The sequence below is a fragment of the Lucilia sericata genome, unplaced genomic scaffold (assembly GCF_015586225.1).
Source record: "Lucilia sericata isolate MDLA Ls3-8-SP2 unplaced genomic scaffold, ASM1558622v1 Contig000271F_arrow, whole genome shotgun sequence".
Classification (NCBI taxonomy): Eukaryota; Metazoa; Arthropoda; class Insecta; order Diptera; family Calliphoridae; genus Lucilia; species Lucilia sericata.
Genome location: NW_023994296.1, coordinates 433,686 through 448,055, shown reverse-complemented (window position 1 = coordinate 448,055; position 14,370 = coordinate 433,686). Strand labels below are relative to the sequence as shown.

The 14,370-nt window shown below is 33.2% G+C and overlaps 1 long non-coding RNA gene across 2 annotated transcripts in view; it reads right to left on the bottom strand.

Annotated features, from left to right (window-relative positions):
* Window positions 1-1,695: 1,695 nt before the first annotated feature.
* Window positions 1,696-14,370, bottom strand: part of LOC119603039 — a 153,768-nt gene continuing 141,093 nt past the window's right edge. For both annotated transcript variants that reach the window (XR_005231387.1, XR_005231389.1), the window contains exon 4: window positions 1,696-1,796. This is a non-coding gene — a long non-coding RNA (uncharacterized LOC119603039). The remainder of the gene's footprint in view (window positions 1,797-14,370) is intronic.

Below are 14,370 nucleotides of genomic sequence, written 5' to 3'. Positions count from 1 at the left end.
TTGACAATAGACTAATCTATAGCCTTGACTATAGACTGATCTACAGTCCTAACTATAGACTTGTGTATAGTCTTGATTGATCTATTAACTATAGATTGATTTATAGTCTTGACTATAGACTGATCTATAGTCTTGACTATAGACTGATCTATAGTATTGACTATAGACTGATTATAGTCTTGACTATAGGCTGATCTATAGTCTTGACTGATCTATAGTCTTGACTATAGACTCTATAGATTAGTCTATAGACATATCTATAGCCTTGACTATAGACAAATCTTTAGTCTTAACTATAGACTGATCTTTGGCCTCAACTATAGACTTATCTACAGTCTTGACTATAGATTGATCTATAGTCTTGACTAAAGACCGATCTATAGTCTTGACTATAGACTGATCTATAGTCTTGACAGTAGACTGATATATAGTCCTCGCTGTAGATTGATCAATAATCTTGATTATAGATTGAGCTTTAGTCTTGACTATAGACGGATCTAAGTCTTGACTATAGACTGATCTGCAGTCAAGACTATAGATTGATTTGTAGTAAAGACTATGTACTTATCTATAGTTGAGGACTATAGACTGATCTATAGTTAAACCATAGACCGATCCATAGTCAAGACTATAGATTGATTCATAGTCAAGACTATAACTGATCTAATTGAAGACTATAGATTGATCTATAGTAAAGATTAGAGACTATAGATTAATATCTAGTCTATAATATAGACTGATGTATAGTCATGCTATACTATTAATCTTTTATTTAAACATTCTGCAATTGTATGGAATTTTTTTCAAAAAATATACCGGCAATTGGACAATTAAACAATTTTATTACACTTTTTAAGACATTTAAATTTTATTTAAAAAAAATAAACAAAATACTCTATTTTAATAAATTTCAAAATAATGTGACAATTTTTGTTTAAAATTCACACCACAAACGGTAGCAGACATAAATGTACGTGTTTTTAAGAGGGAATTTTTATCTGCAGTTTTAGATTTTTATTTTTTATTGAAAAAAAACAAACAACAAATAAGTAAATAAATAATCCAATATTTGAAGTTTCAAATTTATGCGTTTCATTACTAGTTAAAGTGAGATGATATTAAACCAAATGAAAAAAATGACATAAATAAAAATAATGTATTTTGTTGACAGTCGTCATCAATTTAAGAAAAACAAAAAAATAAATTTTATAGCCGACACAAAAATTTATATATTATTCGCTAAAGAAATAAATAGAAAACAACTTTAATAACAAACGATAAATGCATTAGAAGAACTTTATTAACCAGACACCTTAAAAAAACACACACACGCGTGTATAATCGATAAGTGTTCCAAATGTTGTTATGGTCTTTTTCATGCTTATATGACTATTTTTGATAAATTTACTTCTTACATAAATGTATTATTATTATTGGTTCTTATCTTGGCAATTAGGTTTTAGTGTGTGGCAATACTTTTTTGTCTAAAATAAATTTGACTTAGAAACAGACTAACCAAATGCGATTACGTTTATTTTAATCTTGCCCTTAATGTATATTATTGACATTTTTGACATTATACACTTTAAACTGTCAGATTTTTATGTTTGATATTTTGCATAAATATTGGTAAAATGCAACATTGTAAATGCGTCAAAATAATAGCTTAGTTCATTATTAGTTACAAATAAGCTTTCAAAATTGAATTTTGATGACAATATTCTTTCTTGCATCAATTCAATTAATATTTTCTTCATACTTACAATAATTATACTTCCGTTTAAATTATAACTCACCTGAAAATAGAAACAAAATCAAACATTAATAAATTATAAACATTAAATATACAGCTATAAAAAAATGTTAATAATTTTACACAATTTATATGTGTTTATATATTTAATGACTTTCAAGCAAAAAATAAAATTAAAACAATTAAAATGTTAATAAAAATGTATAATTATTTATTAGTACAAATTCATTGACGGCTTTATAGTAATGGCACTTTTAATAGCAACAAAAAAAATTACCAGGAAGTCCGTTAATTTCCAACTAACACAAATTCTTAACACGTGTAAACCTTTGACGGTCTTAAAAAAAAATAGGAATTGAATAGACCTTGAGTAAAGATAAAATCTACTGGCAATTATGTTATTTAAAATTTTTATTAATGTGGGTCAAAAATATCATAAAATTACACAAATTTAATATATTTTAGAACTTATATGGAGCAAAACTGTGACCGTTAGAATTGTTAAATTCATGATTGGAAATATATGGAGGGAAAGAATAATCATGGAAAGAACAATCAAAAATATTACAAGTTTCGGCGCAGACCCTAATTTAGCCATTACCGGCAGTAAGAGGTGATATACTCGCGATTCATGTGTCGTCATCATTCCGCGATCGTGAGCAAAAGACTACTACCTTCGGAACAGGCAAAACGACAAGTGCATAGCATAGAGGGGAAAGAGAAAGATTTAATCGCAGGGTTGCTTAGAGCACCTTAAAATATAGGCGAGGATTCTGATCATAGCATATGCCAAAAGACATGTAGTAGTGCAAATGTTGAAGAAGGTGAGTGATAACTTAACCCAGCTATATGCAACCCAGAACCGGCTACCAGAAAACTCAGAAGGATATATAGGATTTTCTCTCAATATCAGAAGCAAAGATCTCCCAAGGAGAGAATAAACCTAAGAAGAAAAATAACTTTCTTTTTTCTAATATATTGTCGAAGACAAGCTATACTCCACTCAAAGGTGTCTCAAGCCAGCATCCAGCGAAAAGGGTAGACAAAGCCAATCACGATATAGTAAAAGTGAGCACGTCGCTCAAATCAAAATCGAACGTAAGGGTGACTCAAAAATAGAGCCGCCAGATACTGGGACAATCTCCGAGATACGATGCTGGTAAGCTGAAGCAAAATGCTAGAGATCAGCGCAGTAAGATAGAGGTATCTCTGCACACTTAGGAAAGCAGAGAGATACCTCTACCGCAATCTCAGTTGACATCTGTACCGTGGCTTTTCGACAGAGTGTCTTTTAACGGTGACCTCTGGACCATAGTCCGTTTGTATTTGTTGCTTATCTATAGTAAGGTGCTCTGCTATATGATGTTATTTACCCTTCGCCATTAATAAAAATCATATTCTATGGATCCTGTGAACAATATTAAAAACCAAAAACCATAAAAGAACCCCATGGACCTAAAAACCATCGATCATGGGTCATCAGGAACAACTACTCCGATAAACATGGACGAAGCTTTGGCGTTCGATTTATGAACTAACTCTATCAAAACTACATAACTTTACAACGGATAAAGAGAATGCATTACAGGCGTCTGCGCCTAATACGCAAGCATCAACGTCCGGTGCTCCAACAGCCACAATCCAGGCACTCAGTAAAGACCCAAGGCCTAAACTTGGTGGAGTTACGCGTAAACGCTTCAAGCTTTATATTGAGAATGACATCAGCATCAGAGCAATGCAGATCCGATAGATCCACACTGGAAAAGCCTAATCCTTCTAAATCAACATACAGGTCCTACTGCAACTGGCATCTCAGTATCCGAAAGTAAAGTCGGCATAGCAACTAAATTACAGCAGCCTTCCTACATTATCAGGCTAGAGATCATTCCACCCGGACTCCCAAATGAAATGTGGTCCGACGACAAGTTCTAGTTAAAAGTGTAGAGCTCAAAACGAATTCAATGAAACCACAAGTCTCTGGTTGCACGTTTCATCCCGGATGGATCATCAACAATTTAAAAGGCAAAGAGTCGGTGAAATTGTTTAGGGAACACTTTCCAAGCCTTAAACCATGGAAAAATTGCCGAACTAAAAGTTCTCTCTGCGGAATAAGTCCCAAAGGCTGAAATATTCATCGGATATTTCCCAGTTAAGTTCGAAACTCCAACGACGAGAATACTATCTCTTATTGAAGGCCAAAATGAAGAGATTTCAGTGGAGTATTTGATGGTTTTGTATCGGACCAGCAAAGGTAACATCCTTGAGATTACTTTGACTTCAACTCGGCATCAAAACTAAAAAAAAGGCTTTTATATTGGCTATGGATACGGAACAGTTCAATCGACAAAACCTGGGGGCAAAGAACGATGAATCGAAAAAGGTGGACATTGCCGTGATGAATCAAATGGTTAAGACAGCCTTATTGTCTGTACAAAGCCTCCAATTCCTAAGCGACTACAACACCCTACATAATCAGTTCTATCTGCCAGGTTGCTACAAGATCAAGGACTCTACTTATTCCAAAAAGTCTGGGCCTGCGCTGAGAAGGAACTATTCAAGAAGAGTGATCTTCCGATACTCTCAAACTCCATTGACTACATAAAAGAATGGGGAAATTCATGGTAGGCAAATATGCTGAACTGTTCATGGAGAATTAGGCTGTCTTTCACAGGAAAGAGGGACCTGATGACACTGTCCCTGTAGGTAGGTATCCGTCAGAACTCCAAGTTTAGTCTTGCCATGAACAAAGAAAGGTAAAACTTATTTCGTCTTTAAAGCCAACAAGCACAACAAAATACCTTTGACGGTGTCCACAGTATCTTTAGCGTTTAAAGGCAACATGGAGGAGTCAAATCCTAAAAGCGAGGAGGTTATCACCAACTTAACAAAAGACAGTGTATCTGACTTTTTCAAAATTTACTGTTATCCCTTCAATTGAGACACGAAGCACCAACAAAATTGTCCGCTGCATCAATAGCGGGAGTTGTCAAATTCCAAGAGTGAGGGGATGATTACCAAAGTGCTAGAAGGCTAGTTGGATGGATGACCATGATTGAAGTCATTCAAATAAACCCTCATCGAAGCGAGGCCCATGGAGCTAATGTCACTATGCTCATAGACATTATAGCACTTGATGGCATGCAATAAAGTATGACATTATCTTTCTTTTTGGATTAAATATTTTTTAATTTATATAAAAACAATTAAATGAAAAAAAGGCCTAAACCTCCATACATATTACCACTTACATATAATGAGTTCTCAGCTAAAACCAGTTTAATGTGAAATAAATGAAATACTTTAACAAAAAAGTCTAAAAATAAAACTTCTAAGAAAAAAACAGATAAACAAAGCAAATAAAATATAAAATAAACTGAGAAGAAAAAAATATAATTTGCATTCAACAAAAACCTTATCAAACGCCAACAAAAAAAGTAAGTTTTGGACTAAACCGATTTTATGATACCCTACTCTGATATAAAGTAAATTTTAAAAGAAGGATCTTTCTGAAAGATGACTTTTGCAAAGAAGATATGTCCAAACAAGAACCGATCTGGATGATCTATTTGGATAAACTCTTAAAGTATATTACATGGGGTTGTGCTTGCTAAGCGTTACCAATATTAGAATAGACGCATTATATAATGACGTAGGGCACAATAATACTATATAGAGTAAACAGCAAACCGCAATAATAGTTAAATTTATTCCAGTTAAGTGAATACAAGAGATACGAGACTTTCAAGTATGAATTTGTAAAAATACAAATGAATAAAATTTAACACCTTTTTGTCATTGTCTACTGAACACATACACATACACACAAACTGCACATACTCAGACAATGAAATTTACAAATATGTATGTGTTTGCATATAATTTACATAAATTTAGTGCAATTTTTATACATATGTAGTAAAATGTAAATAAACAAGTATTAAAGGAAAGTTAACAAAAACAAACAAACAAATAAAATAAAAACTGATTAAAAAAAAGTTATTGCACAGACACAATTATTTATTACAAAAATAAATAAATTAAAAAAAAAAACGACAATAAAATGTTAACGATGACTTGATCATGAAATTTCAAATACTTTATCAAATACTTCTTTATTCAGGCACACTATGGGGCATTTAAATGGGAATTTAGAAAATTTAGCGGAGCCATAATTTGCACCCAAGAGTTTAGAAATGTAAGCTAAGAAGTTATTTTACTAAAATTGGGGAAATTACAAATGCCAGGAAAAGACATTCTTTAAATACGATCCAGCACATCCTGGACTATTCTTTAAGACTCAATCCCATAACGGATTCTGAGCCCAAATTACGGCATGCCTTGGTGAAATCTCCATCTTGATGTTATTGCAATTTCCGGTAGACTAGAGGTGCTACCAATACCTCTAGTCTACCGGGACTATAAACTGGTGATGATCAAATTCATCCTCGGCATACGGATGGCCAGTTGCCTGCAGAGGGCATCCGTGGGCACTGATATTAAACTATTCGGATATCTAAAAAGGGAGAAACTAACAACAATCCTGATAATTACCGTCCAAGCCCTAATAATTACCGTCCAACGTGATGAAAAGTTTCCATCTTGTCCAAGTTTCCATCAAGTCCAACAATTTACACAGCGACCGGCAGTATAATATTTCCAAGGCGTTTGAGTGTGGCATGATGCACTTCTATCAAATCAAATTGCCTTTGGTGTTGGTAATAAATTCTTTTGGTTTCTTTTGAGCTTTCTCAGGTATTGCACTACTATACGTGTTGTTCCCCTTTGTGAACTCACCATTTTGGTATTATTGCAATTCCCAGACTAGTACTGATTTAGTGTGCTTTTTACTACACTGAAGTTATCGGTGATGTTGCCATCTCAACAGGACGTTCACTCAACTTGTTGGGAAAATTATTGTGCTCGTTTGACTTTGAAAATTCCTACATCATTTGCCACAGTATCTCGACCTACAGAAGGATTCTGATCTATGGTCATTTGTCAGATTATCTCACGTACAATGGGATCCCGATCTATTGGCTGGTTATTTCGGACTACCAAATGTGTTTCTAGGTGCTGTTGCCGAATCAACATCTTCCTCGCTTTCCCCTACTCTGTTTTTATTTTATTTTCAAAAACGTTCCTCTTTATCAAACTGCCATCGCTATTTACACTTTCGCCGATGACAGCAATATCTGCCATTCTTCTTTTGAAGATTGGGACAACGAAGCATAATATGGATCAATCGCTAAACCAAGACTTAATTAAAATCTCTGAATATGATTTCAAAGACTCAATCTTACTTCTTCAACCACAAACGCAGGGCAATTGATGTTGTTCCATCTATATCTATGAGTTGTGTAAATATTACGGAATCAGAAACTCTTGATGTTCTGGGCATGAGAATACAGTGCGATATCCGTTGGATATTTTTAAAGAGTCTCCGTTTTTTACAATAGGTTAATCCATCCAATCTCCTCAGTATCTACATCACCTATATATACGATCGAAAATTTAATACAACTCTCATATATGTGCCGGATCTTCAAAGTCCGTAAAGGAGAGAGCTAAAGTACTCATTGGTGAGTATCGTCGAAATGTGGGGTGTAATTCACTATTCTATTAATATTATTATGGAATGTGTTCCTGTGATATTAGGGAACTTGTTTCCGATACCCACATATTTTGGCGAAAACACGTCTTTCATCAAGAACACACCCTTTTGTGGAATTGCACAGCACATTTTAGGGAAAATTCATTCTGCAGCCTTACCGTCCGTATCTGGAATAGACTTCTCGGCACTTTCGACTACGCATATATTCTATCAAACAGCCTATTTCCTTAGTTCCAAAATAATGCACTACAGGAATAGGGCTCACTTCCTGAGTGCTGGTCGATGAAAAAAATGGTGTTAGAAAGGGGATAGAATCCATCATTAAAAGCATTGAGGGATCCTATATATGAAGCAGAAGTGTATAACATGAGAACTGAACCTAGAGTTTCCATTTATGAATTGCAATTATGATTTTATCATGAAAAATATTGTATCAATATTTGGACTTATTTTTCCAACCTTGGAATCTTTTACAATCCAACGTACTTTTGCCGAAATTCAAAAAAGTTTAAAAAAAAATCACCCTAATAAACTTTGATTTACAATAAACGCCCACATCTTCTAGTTAACTAATGACAGTTGGTAAAACCTGCTAATATTTTACTTTATTCAAATTATGTTCAGCATAAATTTATTTTTCTTTTTTTTTTCATTGATCACTGCTAATTAATAAAAGGCGCAAAATGCTACAAAAACATTATGACAAAAAAAACTAAACAAAAACGAACAGCAAAATACAAAAAACCAGTTATTGTTTAAACAAAGACTTTCACATTAATATTCACATTTGGCCAAAACAAAAAAAAAAAAAAAACGCAAAATTAAACAACTTAAACTGGTCCTCAAATTAAAAAAAAAATAATAATAATAAACGACAACAAATTAAAGCAACAACAAAATTTCTCCTTAAACTAATTTCTTGATTTTATTGACCTTAAGAAGCAACAGCAGCAGTAAAACAAGCAACAAGGCATTGCAAATTATTTTACTATAGCAGAGAAATGCCAAAAAAAGAAGTGCAACCAGCCTTGCCTCCGTAAAACAACACTGCAACAATGTCAAATATGACATTTTGTCAGCGTTGCTGCCTTCATCATCATCATCAAGATCAACGCCAGAGTCATCATCTTCAGTCACTCGCTCACTCACTCACTCAGTCATTCACTTAGTCACTTACTTATATTGTATTTAAGTTTTTTTTCTTTGTTGTTGGTTGTTGCTTTTGTTTACTTTCAGGCTTGTTTATTTGCACGAGCAAATGATTTTTTCAACAAAACAAAAAAAAACAAATGCAAAAATAAAAACACATTAAGTAAAATGTTTTATACAACCACAACAAAATAGAGGTTAATGTACGCAGAAAAAAATACTATACATTTGCTTTAATAAAAAAAAATAAATATAATACTGAAATAATACAAAAATAAAGTACATTTAAAAAGGTTTAGCTACCAGGCAAATACTTTTACATTTCAGTTTTTACAACAATGTACAACGAACAAGTATGAATGGGAGTATAAATTGAATTGTAAAAAGTACCCTGCAGTTCAGGGAATTAGTCGTATATTAAGTTAGTAAATTAATTAGTCATTAGTAATAACTGATAAATAATTTATTGCATTTGTAATTATACCCTACATTACTATAGTGGGTAGGGTTTTATGCATTTGTGCTGATGTTTGTAATACCCAAAAATATTGGTCCTACACGCAGCTTAAATTATACCAATCGTCTCAGAATTACTTTTTGAGTTGATTTATATATGCCCGTCTGTCTGTCTCTCTGTCCGTCTGTGTGTCCATGTAGACCTTGTGCGCACTCTACTGGTCGCAATTTTCAAGATAATTTTATGAAATTTGGCACAATTTGTATAGCCCCCATACTACCATAGCCCCCTAATAGGGCTTTTAAGCACATAAATGTGTTAAATGTATTTGTATCACTTTAAAAGTTGACAAAACTTAATTTTATATAAGTCTTAATGATAATGCTTATTTTAGCAATGATCGGGCCCCATTTGACCCTATCCCCCATACACAGACCTCTTCAGAAAATGACTTTATGGTCAAAATTCACCTTTAAACACTAATATTACGATGATATTCTGCATAAATAACTTAGTTTTATATAAGTTTTAATGATACTGCTGATTTTCGTAATAATCGGGCCTCATTTGACACTATCCCCCATACAAAGTCCCCTTCAGAAAATGGCTTGAAGGTCAAAATTCACCTTTAAACACTAATATCACGATTATATTTTGCAAAAATAACTGATATAGACGTAAATCCCTGTACCAAATACCAATCGTCTCAGAATTACTTTTTGAGTTGATTTATATATGTCCGTCTGTCTGTCTCTCTGTCCGTCTGTGTGTCCATGTAGACCTTGTGCGCACTCTACTGGTCGCAATTTTCAAGATAATTTTCTGAAATTTGGCACAATTTGTATAGCCCCCATACAACCGTACTCCCCAAATAGGGCTTTTAAGCGCATAAATATGTTAAATATACTTGTATCACTATAAAAATCGACAAAACTTAATTTTATATAAGTCTTAATGATAATGCTTATTTTCGCAATGATCGGGCCTCATTTGACCCTATCCCCCATACACAGACCTCTTCAGAAAATGACTTTATGGTCAAAATTCACCTTTAAACACTAATATCACGATGATATCCTGCATAAATAACTTAGTTTTATATAAGTTTTAATGATACTGCTGATTTTCGTAATAATCGGGCCTCATTTGACACTATCCCCCATACAAAGTCCCCTTCAGAAAATGGCTTGAAGGTCAAAATTCACCTTTAAACACTAATATCACGATTATATTTTGCAAAAATAACTGATATAGACGTAAATCCCTGTACCAAATACCAATCGTCTCAGAATTAATTTTTGAGTTGATTTATATATGTCCGTCTGTCTGTCTCTCTGTCCGTCTGTGTGTCCATGTAGACCTTGTGCGCACTCTACTGGTCGCAATTTTCAAGATAATTTTCTGAAATTTGGCACAATTTGTATAGCCCCCATACAACCGTACTCCCCAAATAGGGCTTTTAAGCGCATAAATATGTTAAATATACTTGTATCACTATAAAAATCGACAAAACTTAATTTTATATAAGTCTTAATGATAATGCTTATTTTCGCAATGATCGGGCCTCATTTGACCCTATCCCCCATCAAAATTCACCTTTAAACACTAATATCACGATGATATCCTGCATAAATAACTTAGTTTTATATAAGTTTTAATGATACTGCTGATTTTCGTAATAATCGGGCCTCATTTGACACTATCTCCCATACAAAGTTCCCTTCAGAAAATGGCTTGATGGTCAAAATTCAACTTTATACACTAATATCACGATGATATTCTGCATAAATAACTGATGTAGACGTAAATCCCTTTACCAAAATTTATAAGTATAGGACCATATTAACCCCCCGCCCCCATATAACCCCTCTTTTTGGAAAATTCTTTTTTTGTCAACAAATTATTAAAATATTTCTGAATTAAGGTAAAAATTAAATTAAATACTTTGTTATTAAAAAAATAATCAAAATTTGTAACATAATCACAGACCATACCCGACTATAAATTCTTACTTGTTCAGTGGATTATTTTAAGTGATTACAGTAAACATATTCTGGAAACAAGTTAGATCTGAATTTGAAATCATTACTTCAAAGGGCTCACAAAGAATCGTGGGCCTTAAAAATAAATAAAACACCCACATATTTTTGTTATGTAGTATCTAAATTTTGATATATAAATGTAAATTTCGTCTAGTTCATACACAAAACTACAACTATGTTTAATGGTTACTCCCACTCCAGCAGAACCCATCGATCTCGACATGTTTATAATACAGTAAAATATGCATACTTAGTGTTAACTTTAACTTCGCCATATTGGAACTAAAAGTCTTGTGCGAGATATGGATATATGTAAGTACCAATTAGATCTTTCAGCAGTGATTCTGAAGAAAACTCAAACTGTATACTAGATAAATTGGATCGACAGAAGTTTCTTTTACATTTCATTACTTTTTGTCACAAAACATGTAGGTAAAAGTTTTTGTGTTCTTCTGTAATCCTTCCCTCCCACTGGAGCATGGGATCACTACAGTTCATCTGTTTCGGACTCTATTATTGGCTTCTCGGGCAATGTCACCTCAAGAATAGTTTGCTGATTTAAACTCATCGTCAATAGTTCTTCTCCAGGTCTTAGCGGGCACACCTAGTCGCCGATTTCCTTGTGGATTCTACCTTAATGCTTGTCGTGCTGTATTTTGACACGGTCTTTGAAGAATATAGAGAATATATAGCTTTTAAGGTTAAGATGGTTGGTATATGTGCCGAAAACCTGAATTGATAGTTAGTAGTCGCAAACAGCTCTCTTCCGATGACAATGTCCATTTATGCCGTCGTGAGTTGGAAACCCTGAAAACGCATGTCAGAGTCACAACCGCAGTGTTTCAACGTTTTCGTTCTGTGGACGATCACTTTTTCCAGCAAACCAGCAGATGGACAGACGCATAGTCAAAATAGCCAAAATGGAAACAGTTCTGATATTTCTGCTCTATGGTCTACTAAGCCATGAGTTAGTTCTGGTCTTCTCCGGTACTCTCAACTCTTCGTTCAGCTAGTGCTATCTAACACACTTATGTATTAAATGCCGATATGATTCTGATCTAGTTGATTGCAAACTTTTTCGCGGGCGATAAAGGTTTCCCAGGTAATTTTTTGTGTTATTTTTTGACATAAGACAGGTATTAGAAGAAAAAACCAGGACAGGTCTATGACGCATCCCTATACAAAATTTAGTACCTATACACTTTGATTACTACCAGTAGTTGTATAATAAGTTTTATATGAACCAAGATTATCCCAGTCAAGGAACACAACGTCATGTTGTCTAAATAGTTCATCCAGACTTAACATCACCACAACATGTCAGGAAAGACCTTAATGTATACGAAGAAAATATATTTAGTTATATGCTAGATCCTCGTATAGATTTATCGTATTGGAAAAAATCTAAAATATTGACGTCAGAATAAAATTTTGGATAAATACATAGGGTCTTACTCATAACCACTTACCAAAAGTTTGTCGAACAATTTTTGTATGAAAATTTGTTTTATAAAACATCCATAAATGAAAAAAAATTTAATTTTTGTTGAGAACAACAGCAATTCCCATTTTTGAACTACCCTAATATAATACATACATTAAAAAGAGTATAATTAAAATTAAGCAAAATGAAAAATTGTTGATATGACTTGCCCAGCATGATTGCAATTATCAGTCTGTAAAAACAACACAACTTAACACACATGAATAAATAATGTAGAATATTTATATAAACTTTAATTTTCCACATTTTTCCTCATGTTGTTGCATTTTTAATTAAAACTTCATGGCTAGAAACCCAAATGCAATCTTATATTTTCTAGTTCTTCTGTTTTAAATTACAACACTTTGACCCATATACACAATCCCACCTATCATTTTTGTAACAAAAAAAAAAGTAGAGAATGAATGACACATTCTTCCATATAAAATGTTTACAAAATTTAATTGTATTTCTGCTTGGGTGAATTTCAAGAAGAAGAAAAAAGTGAAAACACACTCATACAAACAATCTCACCTAAATTATTTAAAACTTTGACAGACATATATTAGACTGACGCAAAAAAAATTTAAACATCTACTTGCTTTATGGACTGGACTATAAACTAGACTATAAACTATAGACTAGGCTATATATTAGAATATATACTAGACTATAGACTAGCCTATTGACTAGCCTATTGACTAGATTATAGATTAGACTATAGACTAGACTATAGACTAGACTATAGACTAGACTATAGACTAGACTATAGCTAGACTATAGACAAAACTATAGACTAGACTAGACTATAGACTAGACTATAGACAAAACTATAACTGAGACTAGACTATAGACTAGACTATAGAACTAGACTATAGACGGACTATAGACTAGACTAGAGACTAGACTATAGGACTAACTATAGAACTAACTAAGACTAGACTATAGTATACTATAGAACTAGACTATAGACTAAGACTAGAGACTAGACTATAGACTAAGACGAATAGACTAGACTATAGACTAGACTAGAGACTAGACTATAGACTAGACTATAGACTATAGACTAGACTATAGACTAGACTATAGACTAGACTATAGACTAGACTATAGACTAGACTATAGACTAGACTATAAGACTCAGACTATAGACTAACTATAGACTAAGACTATAGACCTAGACTATAGATTAGACATAGACCTAGACTATGACTAGACTTATAGATACTAGACTATAGACTAGACTATAGACTAGACGATAGATAGACTATAGACCTAGACTATAGACTAGACTATCTACTAGACTATAGACTAGACTATAGACTAGACTATAGACTAGACTATAGACTAGACTATAGACTAGAACTATAGACTTAGACTAGAACTATAGACTAATATAGACTAGACTATAGACTAGACTAGACTATCGACTAGACTAGTAGACTAGACTATGAATAGACTAGACTAATAGACTAGACTATAGACTAGACTATAGACTAGACTACTAGACTAGACTATAGACTAGACTATAGACTATACTATAGACTAGACTATAGACTAGACTATAGACTAGACTATAGACTAGACTATAGACTAGACTAGACTAGACTAGACTATAGACTAGACTATAGACTAGACTATAGACTAGACTATAGACTAGACTATAGACTAGACTATAGACTAGACTATAGACTAGACTATAGACTAGACTATAGACTAGACTATAGACTAGACTATAGACTAGACTATAGACTAGACTATAGACTAGACTATAGACTAGACTATAGACTAGACTATAGACTAGACTATAGACTAGACTATAGACTAGACTATAGACTAGACTATAGACTAGACTATAGACTAGACTATAGACTA